This window comes from Ctenocephalides felis, unplaced genomic scaffold (assembly GCF_003426905.1).
Source record: "Ctenocephalides felis isolate EL2017-DRISC unplaced genomic scaffold, ASM342690v1 CF-g0.4_SCAFFOLD_03572, whole genome shotgun sequence".
Classification (NCBI taxonomy): domain Eukaryota; kingdom Metazoa; phylum Arthropoda; class Insecta; order Siphonaptera; family Pulicidae; genus Ctenocephalides; species Ctenocephalides felis.
Window position 1 is genome coordinate 43,426,915 of NW_020539726.1, and position 12,686 is coordinate 43,439,600.

Genomic DNA, 12,686 nt, shown 5'->3' on the forward strand with positions numbered 1-12,686 from the left:
TTATCCCACAAAAACTATGCGATTGGCCTTGCGACTTGTTATTGCGAACGCAAGGCGAACTGGAAATTGCAATCGTTTGAAGTCAAACGGAAGACCAGTCGGAATCATTGGTATGTCAGCAAATCGCCAGCAATTTTTTATTGAATGGTGAAATTCAGTGCGTGTACATCATTATTCTTTGCGGCAAGAATTGGTCGTTGACTTAACCAAGCATAATTCTGATAATTCTCATTAATGCCATTACTCAAATTTTCAATTACGGTGCGTGAAGTTCCAGCAATTTGCCTCAAGGCACAATGCCACTTACACCTTGCTTTTATTATCAATATTTTTTTAGTTAGGTTTCGCACCCCTGTTATCTCGCTCGCACACATCCTCGCTCTTGCTCTTGATCCTCCGTCGAGCAAAACCAAAATGGCAGTCACTTCTGTGCGTTCTGTCGGTCGTCAACTCGACATTTTCGATTAAAATTAACAATAAAATACAACAGAAACTTGGTAAAAAAACATCCGAGAATTAATCGTAATGTGTGCGTGTAATTAATTATAAATAATCCTTCGATGTAATTTAAAAACAAACGATTTTAATTATTGTTTATACCACCATGGTGGTGATGGAAGTTGTTCTATGTGTTGTGTTGTGATAAAGGAATCTAATTTTGTATGGAGATTTGGGAAATAATAATTAGAATAGATAAAGGTAAGTCGATAAATGATAGTTATATATTTGCATTATATTTTTGGGTTTTTGTGGGGTTTTTGTAGGGTTTTTTTGAGGTTTTTTGGGAGGCCCACAGCGACCCGAATGTGAGATGTCAAAAATTGATTTTGTATGAAGAATGAGTTTGAGTGGAATTTTTTGTGTATATATAATTTATATATATATATATATATATATATATATAAATCGGGTCAGCTAGTATATATATATATTAAGTAATTTTTAACCTATTGGCAAATCCACAAAATTAAATACAATTTCCAAAAAAATGCTTTTAACAAATTTACTCCTAAATTTTCTCCAGAGTGAACTTAGCTGCTATATAAAAATATTGCATTTTTGTTCCACCAGAATTTGGTTTTAATATTCAATTATTATTTTAAAGTATACAGAGTTGTCCTAGAGCCTTTTGTTGTTCTACAAAATCATAAATATTTAATTTTAAACAAATTTCCCAAATATTTCATTTATTTTGGTCTAATGGTTCACAAGTTATAGATGATATAAAAAAGTATTGCATCATGACCCATCAGAATTTGATTCTAATATTCAATTATTATTTTAGAGTATACCGAGTTGTCCTAGAGCGTTTTGTTATTCTAGAAAATTATAAATAATTGAATTACAAACAAATTTCCCTAATATTTCATTTATTTTAGTCAAATGGTTTAAAAGTTATAACAAATATGAAAAAGTATTACGTTATGTCCCATCAGAATTTGATTCTAATATTCAATTACCATTTAAAAGTATACCGGTATACCAGTATATTTAAAAGTATATATATATAGAGTTGTTCTGGAGCGTTTTGTTGTTTTAGAATATCATAAATAATTTCTTTATAAACAAATTTCCCAAATATTTCATTTATTTTAGTCTAACGGTTTAAAAGTTATAGAAGATACAAAAAAGTCATGCACCATAAGTAGTCAGAATTATATTTTTGTGTTCTTTATCAATTTTAAAGTATACCGAGTTGTCCTAAAGACTTTTGTTGTTCTAGAAAATCATGAATAATTTAATTACAAACAAATTTCCCAAATATTTCATTTATTTTAGTCTAATGGTTTAAAAGTTATTGAAGATACAAAAAAGTGGTGCACCATAACGAGTCAGGATTATATTTTTGTGTTCTTTATCGATTTTAAAGTATACCGAGTTGTCCTGAAGACTTTTGTTGTAAGACAAAGTTGTAAATGATTCAATTTACAACAGTTCTGTCTTTAACATCATCAAAATCAAACAATTGGTTTAGGATTTATAAATAATATAAAAAATCAATGCATTATTAGTTTGAAAGTTATCTAATAATAAGATTCTAAATCTAAGATGCTAAATAAATTTTGTTCAAAGTCCTTTTTCGAGTATACCGAATTGTCTTAGGGTCTTTTGGTATTAGAGAAAAATGTTTATAATTTAATTTTGAACAAATTTTACAAAAACACTATTTCTTTTCCACAAATATTTTGGGATTTATCGAAATTTTAATAAATGGATTACAAATGTTGAATGAATTTGTTCAAAGTTCTTTTTAAGATATACCGAGTTGTTCTAGAGCGTTTTGTTGTTCCAGAAAATTATTAATAATTTTATTATAAACAAATTTCCCAAATATTTTATCTATTTTAGTCCAATTGTTCAAAAGTTATAACAAATATAAATAAGTATTGCTAGAAGTCTTATCAGAATTTGATTTTAATATTCAATTATTATTTTAGAGTATACAGAGTTGTCCTAAAGCATTTGGTTGTTCTAGAAAATTATGAATTATTTAATTATAAACAAATTTCCCAAATATTTCATTTATTTTAATCCATTGGTTTAAAAGTTATAGAAGATACAAAAAAGTGATCCCCCATAAGTAGTCAAGATTATATTTTTGGGTTCTTTGTCGATTTTAAAGTATACCGAGTTGTCTTAGAGACTTTTGTTGTCCTAGAAAATTATAAATAATTGAATTCTAAACAAATTTCCCAAATATTTCATTTATTTTAGTCCAAAGTTATAAAAGATACGAAAAAGTCATACACTATGAGTAGTTAAGATTATATTTGTGTTTTTTTTTATCAATTTTAGAGTACCGAGTTGCTCTAGGGCTTTTCTTGTTAATAAAGTATTTGTATTATTTAATTATGTAAAAACTTTCCATATACAATCATACATCAAAATTAAATTATTTATAATTTTCTAGAACAACAAAACGCTCTAGAACAACTCGGTATACTTTTAAATGGTAATTGATTATTAAAATAGCATTCTGATGGGACATAATGCAATACTTTTTTATATTAGCTATACCTTTAAAACCATTCGATTTATATGAATGATGTATATGGAAAGTTTATACAAAATTGAATATACTAAAACTTTTAATAACAACAAAATTCCCTAGAGCAACTCGGTCTACTCTAAAAAGACTTCAACAAAGTTTATTCATCATTTTGACTCATTTATTAGATCTTTGGAACTGTTTGTGCAAAATAGTGTTTAGGGAAATTTATACAAATGCAAAATATTATTTCTATATATATATTTCTGATAATTTAATTAAAATCTGTGATTAATTCCGGGGATTCACTTGTTTATCACAAAATGTTGGATTTTCAGAAATTGATATATTTATCATTTACATATTGCGGTGGATATAAATGAATGGAATATATTGTTTTTGTTGTAATATTTATTATATTAAAGGTCTTATAATAAATATTTATTCTATTAATTTTTATTTCTATTAATTATTTATATTATTATATTCTTATTTCTATTAATTATTAACTTCCCGTAGGGTAAGTTATTGTAATGGGCCGAAAATCGGAATTGAAAATTTTTACATTTCTCGACGTTTTGAAGGTTTCTGAACGTTTTGGCATACTTCAGAAAAAATGGATGTGTGTGTGTGTATGTATGTATGGATACAAATTTTCGCCACGTTTTCGGGCGTACGGATCAACCGATTTGAATGGTTCAAAAAACATTTGATTCCTATTGATAAGGAGATGTGCTGATTAGTTTTTGGCAAAGGCAGGTCCAGCCGTTACGGAGATAAAGAGCAAAGAGTGCAGAAAATAGAAATCGCGTTTTTGAGAAAACGGAGCATCCGATTTAAATGATTCAAAGAACTTTCTGTTTGTCTTAACAAAATAATTAATTTTGGAAAAAAAATTTTTGTTCCATTTTTTTTTTTTTTAATTTTTTGTATATCGAAAATAATTCAGATTTTATTTTTAATTCTGACTATAGTTCTAATATACTTTAATATAAACAAATAATTTCAACTCTGCAATTCAGTTTACATAATTCTTATAAATATTAGACAATGTTACAGTATTTATTGCTAATAATCTATTTGAAATCATTTAATATTCCTCGAACATTTCGTTACGGTACGGGAAGTTCCAGCAATTTGCCTCAAGGCACGATGCCACCCACCCCACTAGTTTATGATTACTTGAAATATTTCTATTTTATTTAAAAGTTTCTTGATCATTGCGATTTTTTTATATTAGCAAAATGTGTGTTTGAGATAATTTTTATGTTATCTATAACATTTTTTTATGAAATCTAAATAAAATGCGTAAATACGATAACATTATCGTTATTTGCATGTAAAAAAAATATTATCAGGGCAAATATGTTCTTTTTTATCTTTGCTTTCTAATATTGCAATTTGATAGTCGATTTGATTAAAAAAATATGGCCGCACTTTTGTCAGAAATACATATATATATATATATATATATATATATATTATATATATATATATATATATATATATATAATTAGATTTTTTTGTTCGGCGTTGAGACATGTCTTGATTTGATTTTCAGCCAGTCGTCGAAATGAAAGAAACAAATACAAAATATTTATTTAAAATATACGTTTCGACACGGATTGTGTGTCATCATTCAGCAATTCTTTGTTAACAGTATCTAAAAAAATTTTTTTACAAAGAATTTTTTAAAAAAATAAACTTAATTTTATATTTAAAATAATTAAAAAATATACATACCACACCAGGAGAAAAACACACAAAAGTTGCAGTCGTTGCGTACAAAACTACATTACATAATATAAAAAAAATCTGCTTGTGTTGACGAAACAATTGCTTTTAGAAAAAAAGATTTTTTGAATTTTTTTTATAATTTTCAACAAATATTTTTTTGAATATCGAAAATAATTCGGATTTTAATTTTTATTCTGGCTCAAGTTCTAAAGCTCACTTATATACTTTAAATAAATAATTTCAACTTTGCATTTCAGTTTATAAATTTCTTATAAATATTAGACAATGTTACAATATTAATAATAATCTATTTGAAAACATTCAGTATTTTTCGAACATTTCGTTACGGTACGGGAAGTTCCAGCAATTTGCTTTAAGGCACGATGCTGTACACCACTAGTTTTTTCATTTGTAAAAATTTAAAACAAATTCTTAGGGTTGCCTGATGGTACAACATATGTATGTTCATATGTATACAAATTTAAATTAGTTGGACATGTTTTCTTGACCTGCGGAACGACTCGTCTTAGGAATACAAAGCACTTTATAAATAAAAATATATATATATATATATATATACACAAGTTTATATTTGTATATATTCATAATGAACTTGACAATAGTCCATTATATTACATTTTATTTTAATTTAAAAATTCTGTTTATGTTAATGAGTTATTTGTTACGCACACGCACGTGTCAACTTTCTGTTCAACAGAAAGAATTTTTATTTTATTGTATGTCATATATGCGTCAGAAAGTAAAAAATAAACAAATAAGTAGGAAAACCATTTTACGAAGACATATTTCGATAATAGTGAATAGTATAAAACATGCTACTCATTTTTTCTAATAATATAGATAGTAATATGTTTCCAAGTGAAAATAGCTCTTACCCGGCATTGCCGCACCAATAAAAAGTCAGCCCTATTAGATTAATTCTAATAACAAAAATCATCAAATATGGATGGGTTAACCATTGGGTTACCATCTAAAAAATACGAAGTAAGGAGAAGTTTCAGCCCAACAGCTTATAGGACGTAAGGTTCTGGTTGCTGTTAAATATATATATATATATATATATATTGAAATGAATAAAACAGCCAATGCGTCGAATGTAAACAATTTAATTTATTTTTTATACGTTTCGAGATTAGATGTGTCTCATCATTCAGCAGATCAGGAAAAACCCACTTTACTAAAACATTTTACAACACCACAATCACATGACACTACTGTAGGAAAACAAAAATAATTTACGAAAAGACCGAAAAAGGTAGATGTAAAAATGTATAAAATACATAATTATTTGTTTTCAAAGCATAGCAACACGAATGGACTAAGAATCTTGATTGATTCTTAGTCCATTCGTGTTGCTATGCTTTGAAAACAAATAATTATGTATTTTATACATTTTTACATCTACCTTTTTCGGTCTTTTCGTAAATTATTTTTGTTTTCCTACAGTAGTGTCATGTGATTGTGGTGTTGTAAAATGTTTTAGTAAAGTGGGTTTTTCCTGATCTGCTGAATGATGAGACACATCTAGTCTCGAAACGTATAAAAAATAAATTAAATTGTTTACATTCGACGCATTGGCTGTTTTATTCATTTCAATATGTTTCAACGTCGAACAAAAAATCATCAATATATATATATATATATATATATATATATATATAAAAATACTGTATAAAGTAGCAAATTTAAGTTGAGTAAAAATAAATACATCATATAAAAATTTTGAATAATGTTTATTAGTAATATGGTAACACTCGTGATGCGCACATTTATTAGTGTCGTCAATCATTATACACATTTATATAATGATAAATTATGAATTATATATTTATGATTGCATTAAAAATATGTATAATATTTACAAACAATTATGTAATCAAAGTCGTACTTGAAATATGACATGATCGTTTTAAAGTAATATTCATTCACACAGTGGATTATGTTAAACAACGCCTAAACATATATTGTTTTGCAAATTAACTCATCCTGTAACAATTGTGTTTGAAGAACTTCATGTAATTAAAATTAACATACATTCATTCACTGTTTGTATTTTTTTACTTTTTCGCTGACGATATAATCTCATTCCTTGAACAGCTGTAATATCCGTCTTGCCTAACAAATTGAAGCCATACTTTTATATTTGTTTTATTTATTAAGCCCCGCACTTAGCTTGATCTATGAATCATTTGCTTTTTTATGTGAACGTTAATGCAATGATCATCATCAATATTACGAGGTAATAAATTAACCATATTATTAACGTCAACAGGCACATTTATAATTTGGCCAAATATTCCAAATTGTCCATTTGCATGTCGCAATCGTCTAATTTGCATGAAACGCAACCTAGGTGAAATTAACCTTTCAGATACAGTATCTAGTTTAGGTAGATAATTTAGTATAGGTGGAAATACAAACCCGTTAAATTTATACAAAGTGGGAATTTTACCCGAATTTAATATCTTTCGACAAGTTTGACATCCAACCTGATCATTTGAATCAATATTCAAAAAACATTATTGAGAATTTGTTTTTGAGCATCATTTGATATTTCTAAGTCACTTTGAAGCCAAAGTCGATCACACACAAAACATACATAACCAAAGCTATCATTTCTTACGCAGCGCAGATTTTTCCTTAGTTTCATTATTTATTTGCGATCATTTGCACTACAATTATTTATGGGGGACGGGATAAAATATTCTTCCGATCCTGACATTTTTATTAACTCACGAATTATACTGCTAACCCATGTCGCGCCTAAAGAAGTTTTACTTCAAAAATTTTTTGTCTGATATCAGTCCAGGTAGTAGACGGTAGAGTTCTTTTCTTCTCCCACAAAGTACATCTTTGTTTCTTATTTTATCGGTTCATTTTGTTTCCTTCATTCTTCTCATTTTTCTTCGAAACTTTACTAATAGTTTTTATTGACTTTTCTAAGAGTCCGTGTCTCTGATCGGTGCAGAGCAGTACTGAATTATATAATCAATTTTTATATTTATATGGCACTAGCAAACCCGACGAACTCCGTTTCGCCACCAGATGGTTTCGTGAGAAAGATGAATAAATTTTTTGTTTGTTTTATATTTGAAAAGGAAAAATTGGATTTTATTGCACAACAGTAATGAATTTATTTCGATTACAAAAATGAAGCGTTTTTTAGTTGAACTTCTCTAAATAAACAAAAGTAAATCCACAAATTATCCGTTTCATGGAAGTGCTCTTTGGTAAACCTCATTTTTGTTTTTTGGTCTGACGTTAACACAAACAAAGCGGATGGTTTTCCAACTCGTGAACAGGCAACGTATAACTGCCCATGTGAAAAACAATGAATTTTTAAATAATCTATTTGTAATTTATCCCGCAAACACTAAGCTATTGGCCTTGCGACTTGTTATTGCGAACGCAAGGAGAACTGGAAATTGCAATCGTTTGAAGTCAAACGAAAGACCAGTCGGAATCATTGGTATGTCACCAAATCGCCAGCAATTTTTGATTGAATGGTGAAATTCAGTGCGTGTAGATCATTATACTTTGCGGCAAGAATTGTTCGTTGACTTAACCAAGCATAATTCTGATAATTCTCACTAATGTCATTACTCGAATTTTTAATTACGGTGCTTGAAGTTCCAGCAATTTGCATTAAGGCACGATGCCATGCACCACTAATTCTTTCTTTCTTAGCTATAAACCTTGCGGAGCTCGAGACATTTTCAACGAATGAAAAATTGACGAAATCGGTTCGTGCGTTCTGTAGTTATTTCGTCAGGAAGAAAAACCCGACTTATTTTTATATATATAGAAGATTATCATTAGTTATTTTCCAATCGAGAGTAGGCGAGAGAAAATAGTCTAGTGTCTAGTGTTTAGTATGGTAATTGCAGAATTATTGAAATGTAGATGAAGAAACGCGAACGTCCTTGAACTCGACGGCAAACGTTATTATTGGCGGTCGCTCGGTCGACCGGTCGCTCGGTGCGATGATGATTACGATGATGATGGTCAATTAACATTTATTTAATAACGAAACCATACGATACGTATTAGACAAGAAAACTGTACATATATACATGTTATATATATATTAGGTTGGTCCTTAATATGGATATTTTCGAATTTCCTTGCTCCCATGGATTCAAATGCTTTCAAATTGATAAAAAACTAGTGGTGTATGGCATCGTGCCTTAAGGCAAATTGCTGAAATTTCGCGTACCTCGCGATAAACTTAGACTGTGCTTAGCCTGGGTAATTTTTTGAATTTTTAATCCAAAATTACAAAAATTTTTTTTGAAAAAAAAAAATTAGAAATTTTTTTTTTCCAAAAGCAATTATTTTGTTGAAGCAAGCAGAAAGTTCTTTGAATCATTTAAATCGGATGCTTAGTTCTCTCAAAAACTGCCATTTTTTTAACATTTAGCTCTGTATCTTCAAAACCGCTGGGCTTACCTTTGCCAAAAAGCTAATAACCACTTTTCCTTGTCATTACGAACTGAATGTTTTTTGGAACATACAAATTGGATGATCCGTTCTCTCAAAAACTCGATTTCTATTTTCTGCACTCTTTTTCTGTCTTTGCCAAAAACTAATCAGCACATCTCCCTATCAATAGTAATCGAATGTTTTTGAAACCATTCAATTGGGTTGATCCGTGCGCCCGAAAAGGTGGACGAAAAAATGCGGACATACAAAACACACACACACACGCACACACATCCATTTAGTTTCTGAGGTATGCCAGTGAAATGTTCAGAAACCTTCAAAACGTGAGAAATGCAAAAATTTTCATTTTCGATTCTCGGCCTATTACTATAATACCCTACGGGAAGTTAATTACTGATAATTTAAATGCATTTGAGAAAATTCTTTTGGAAATCGCATTGTTAAGATTTAATTGAAAGCAAAAACTTGATTATTAAAATAAACAGTTGAAAATTCTACCTAAACATCTGAATCTCAATTCCGGTTGATTAAGTCAAATATTACACATTTTGAGAATAAATTTCATGCATCTCGCCTGAAGACAAAATGCCATTTTTACAAATTTTGTTTCAGATTTCAACATTTTTAACTTCCCGTAAGGCAACTTATAGTAATCGCAAAAAAAATCGAAAATGAAAATTTTTATATATCTTTACGTTTCAAAGGTTTCTGAATATTTTGGCATACCTTAGAAAAATGGATGTATTGGTGTGTGTGTGTGTGAGCGTGCGTGCGTGTGTATGTGCGTGCGTATACAAATTTTCGTCGACGATTTCGTGAACACGGATGAAGCAATTTGAATAATTCAAAAAACATTCGATTCGTATTGATAAGGAAACGTGCTGATTAGTTTTTGGCGAAGGCAGGTCTAGCCGTTTCGAAGATATGGGACAAAAAGTGTCAAAAACGGTAACTCCGTTTTAATGAGAACGGAGCGTCCGATTTAAATAATTCACAAAACATTTTACTTGTATTGACAAGATGAATAATTTTCATGAAGGTAGATCTAGCGGTTTCGGAGATCTAACGAAAAAAGTAAAAAAAAAAGCGTTTTGGCGGTCAAAAATGATCATTAGACATATGCACATCAAATTATCAGATATTTTATAGAGATTTTAACAATAAGTATAAATTTTGTTTACATTCCTATGGGTTCCGTATCAATGTTTACCCGTTAGACAGCGACGCCGCGCTTACGCGCGTTATATTTTGTCTCTATGCAGTTAAAGCAGTACGATTGCTTTGAAAAAATGTTCTGAATTTCCAAAATATTTCAAAATAATTTTTTCTTCAAAAAGTCTATTTTTTCGCAAAAAAAGTAAATTTTTGTCAAAAATTTATAGTTTCTCAAAAAGCAAATTTTTTCGAAGTAAAATTTTTTCAAGGAAGTTAACCGTTTTTAAAAAAATGATAATTTTTGGTACGGGAAGTTCCAGCAATTTGCCTTAAGGCACGATGCCATGCGCCCCACTAGTCTTATACTTTTCATTCATCCGTTTCCAAAAATCTCAATCATAAAACCTTCAATGAATGAATTTTAGCAACAAATATTTTGTCATAATTAAAAGTCTTATCTGAGACTAGGATACCACAATTCTTAAAATTCCCAGGTAACACATGCATAGTTGTCGTTTCCCAGGAATGAATTTATTGTTTTCGCGATATCGTATCCGTTTTTATTTTTATTGATTTCGAGTTCCGCATGTGTCTCGCACATTTCATAATATTTCGGCATTCGGTATTCCCGGGACATCTGTTCTCCTGTCTGTCTGTCTTTCTGTCTATTTGTCCGTCCGTTGAGCCCCCCTACCGGGTCTTATCTGATAGCAGATGCGCCTTTGCTCGGGTCGGGGTACTCCGTTTATGAGGGCGGCTGATACTACTTGTTTATAGTCTTATATTTAGGAATAGAGAGATATCTTGTATATATATATATATATATATATATATATATAAATATATATTAGGGTGGTCCTTAATATGGGCATTTTCGATTTCCTTGCTCCCAAGGGCTCAAATGGTTCCAAATTGATAAAAAATAATTCTCTGAAAGTTTTAGCTCTACATATTGTCTTTTAGATAGAGCGCAATTCAATCAAAGTTTGTATAGAAAGAGCATAGAAAAAATTTTGAAAATTAAAAAAAAGTGTTTAAGGTATAACTTAGCGACAAATGAATGAGTTTTAATAATTCATTTGTTCGCTAAATTACATCTAAAAAACATTTTTAAAATTTTTGAAAATTTTTCCATGCTATTTCCATACAAAACTTTGATTGATTTGCGCTCTATCTAAACGTTAATATTAAGAGCTAAAACTTTCAGAGAATTGTTTTTTAACAATTTGGAACCATTTGAGCCCCTGGGAGCAAAGAAATTCGAAAATGACCATTTTAAGGACCACCCTAATATATATATATATATATATATATATTATATGTATGTATGTATGTATGTATGTACGTAATATGTTCCTGTCAGACGTGTCCATTAAGTTAATTTTAACGACAAGATAAAATATCCGTTCTACATAACGTCCGAGTCGATTTAAAGTTCACGACTCGATTATATATATACATGTGTGTGTATATATAATTATATTCTTGAGTGTTAATTTGCAGCCAATCGTCGAAATAAAAGAAACGACTAGGGAGGCGCATGGCGTCGTGCCTTAAGGCAAATTGCTGGAACTTCCCGTACCAAATATTATTATTTTTTTAAAAACGATAAACATTTTTGAACAAATTTTACTTCGAAACTAGCTGTAAGTGGAATTCTGTCTTAAGGCAATTAGGGCATCGTGCCTTAAGGCAAATTGCAGGAACTTCCCGTACCAAAAATATTATTTTTTTTAAAAACGATTAACATTTTTGAAAAAAATTTAATTAAAAAAAAATAGATTTGAGAAACTACAAATTTGACAAAAAATTACTTTTTTTTTGAAAAAAAAAATTTATATGAAAAAAAATATTTTTTTTTGAAAAAAAATTTTTTTTTTGGATACAAAAAATTTTTTTGAAAAAAATGTTTTCTTCATTTTGACATATTTTGGAAATTCTGAACTTTTTTTCAAAGCAATCGCACTGCTTGAACTGCTTAGAGACGAAATGTCAAAGCGCGCATGTGCCGCGCCGCCGTCTAACGCATAAGCATTGGTACGGAACCCATAAAAATGTAAAAAAAAATATACTTATTGTTAAAATCTCTATAAAATATCTGATAATTTGATGTGCATATGTCTAATGATAATTTTTAACCGCCGAACGGCATTATTTTTTACTTTTTTCATTAGATCTCCGAAACCGCTAGACCTACCTCCATGAAAATTTGATCAATTCTACATCTTGTCAATACAAGTAAAATGTTTTTTGAATTATTCAAATCGGACGCTCCGTTCTCTTAAAAACGGAGGTACCGTTCTTGTCACTTTTTGCCCCGTATCTTCGGAACGGCTAGACC

General features: G+C 29.4%; 1 protein-coding gene across 2 annotated transcripts in view; it reads left to right on the top strand.

Annotated features, from left to right (window-relative positions):
* The first annotated feature begins 428 nt into the window (after nucleotides 1-428).
* Nucleotides 429-12,686, top strand: part of LOC113387699 (tyrosine-protein kinase Src64B-like) — a 45,673-nt gene continuing 33,415 nt past the window's right edge. For both annotated transcript variants that reach the window (XM_026625063.1, XM_026625062.1), the window contains exon 1: nucleotides 429-699. The gene's annotated coding sequence lies outside the window, so the exon portion shown is untranslated. The remainder of the gene's footprint in view (nucleotides 700-12,686) is intronic.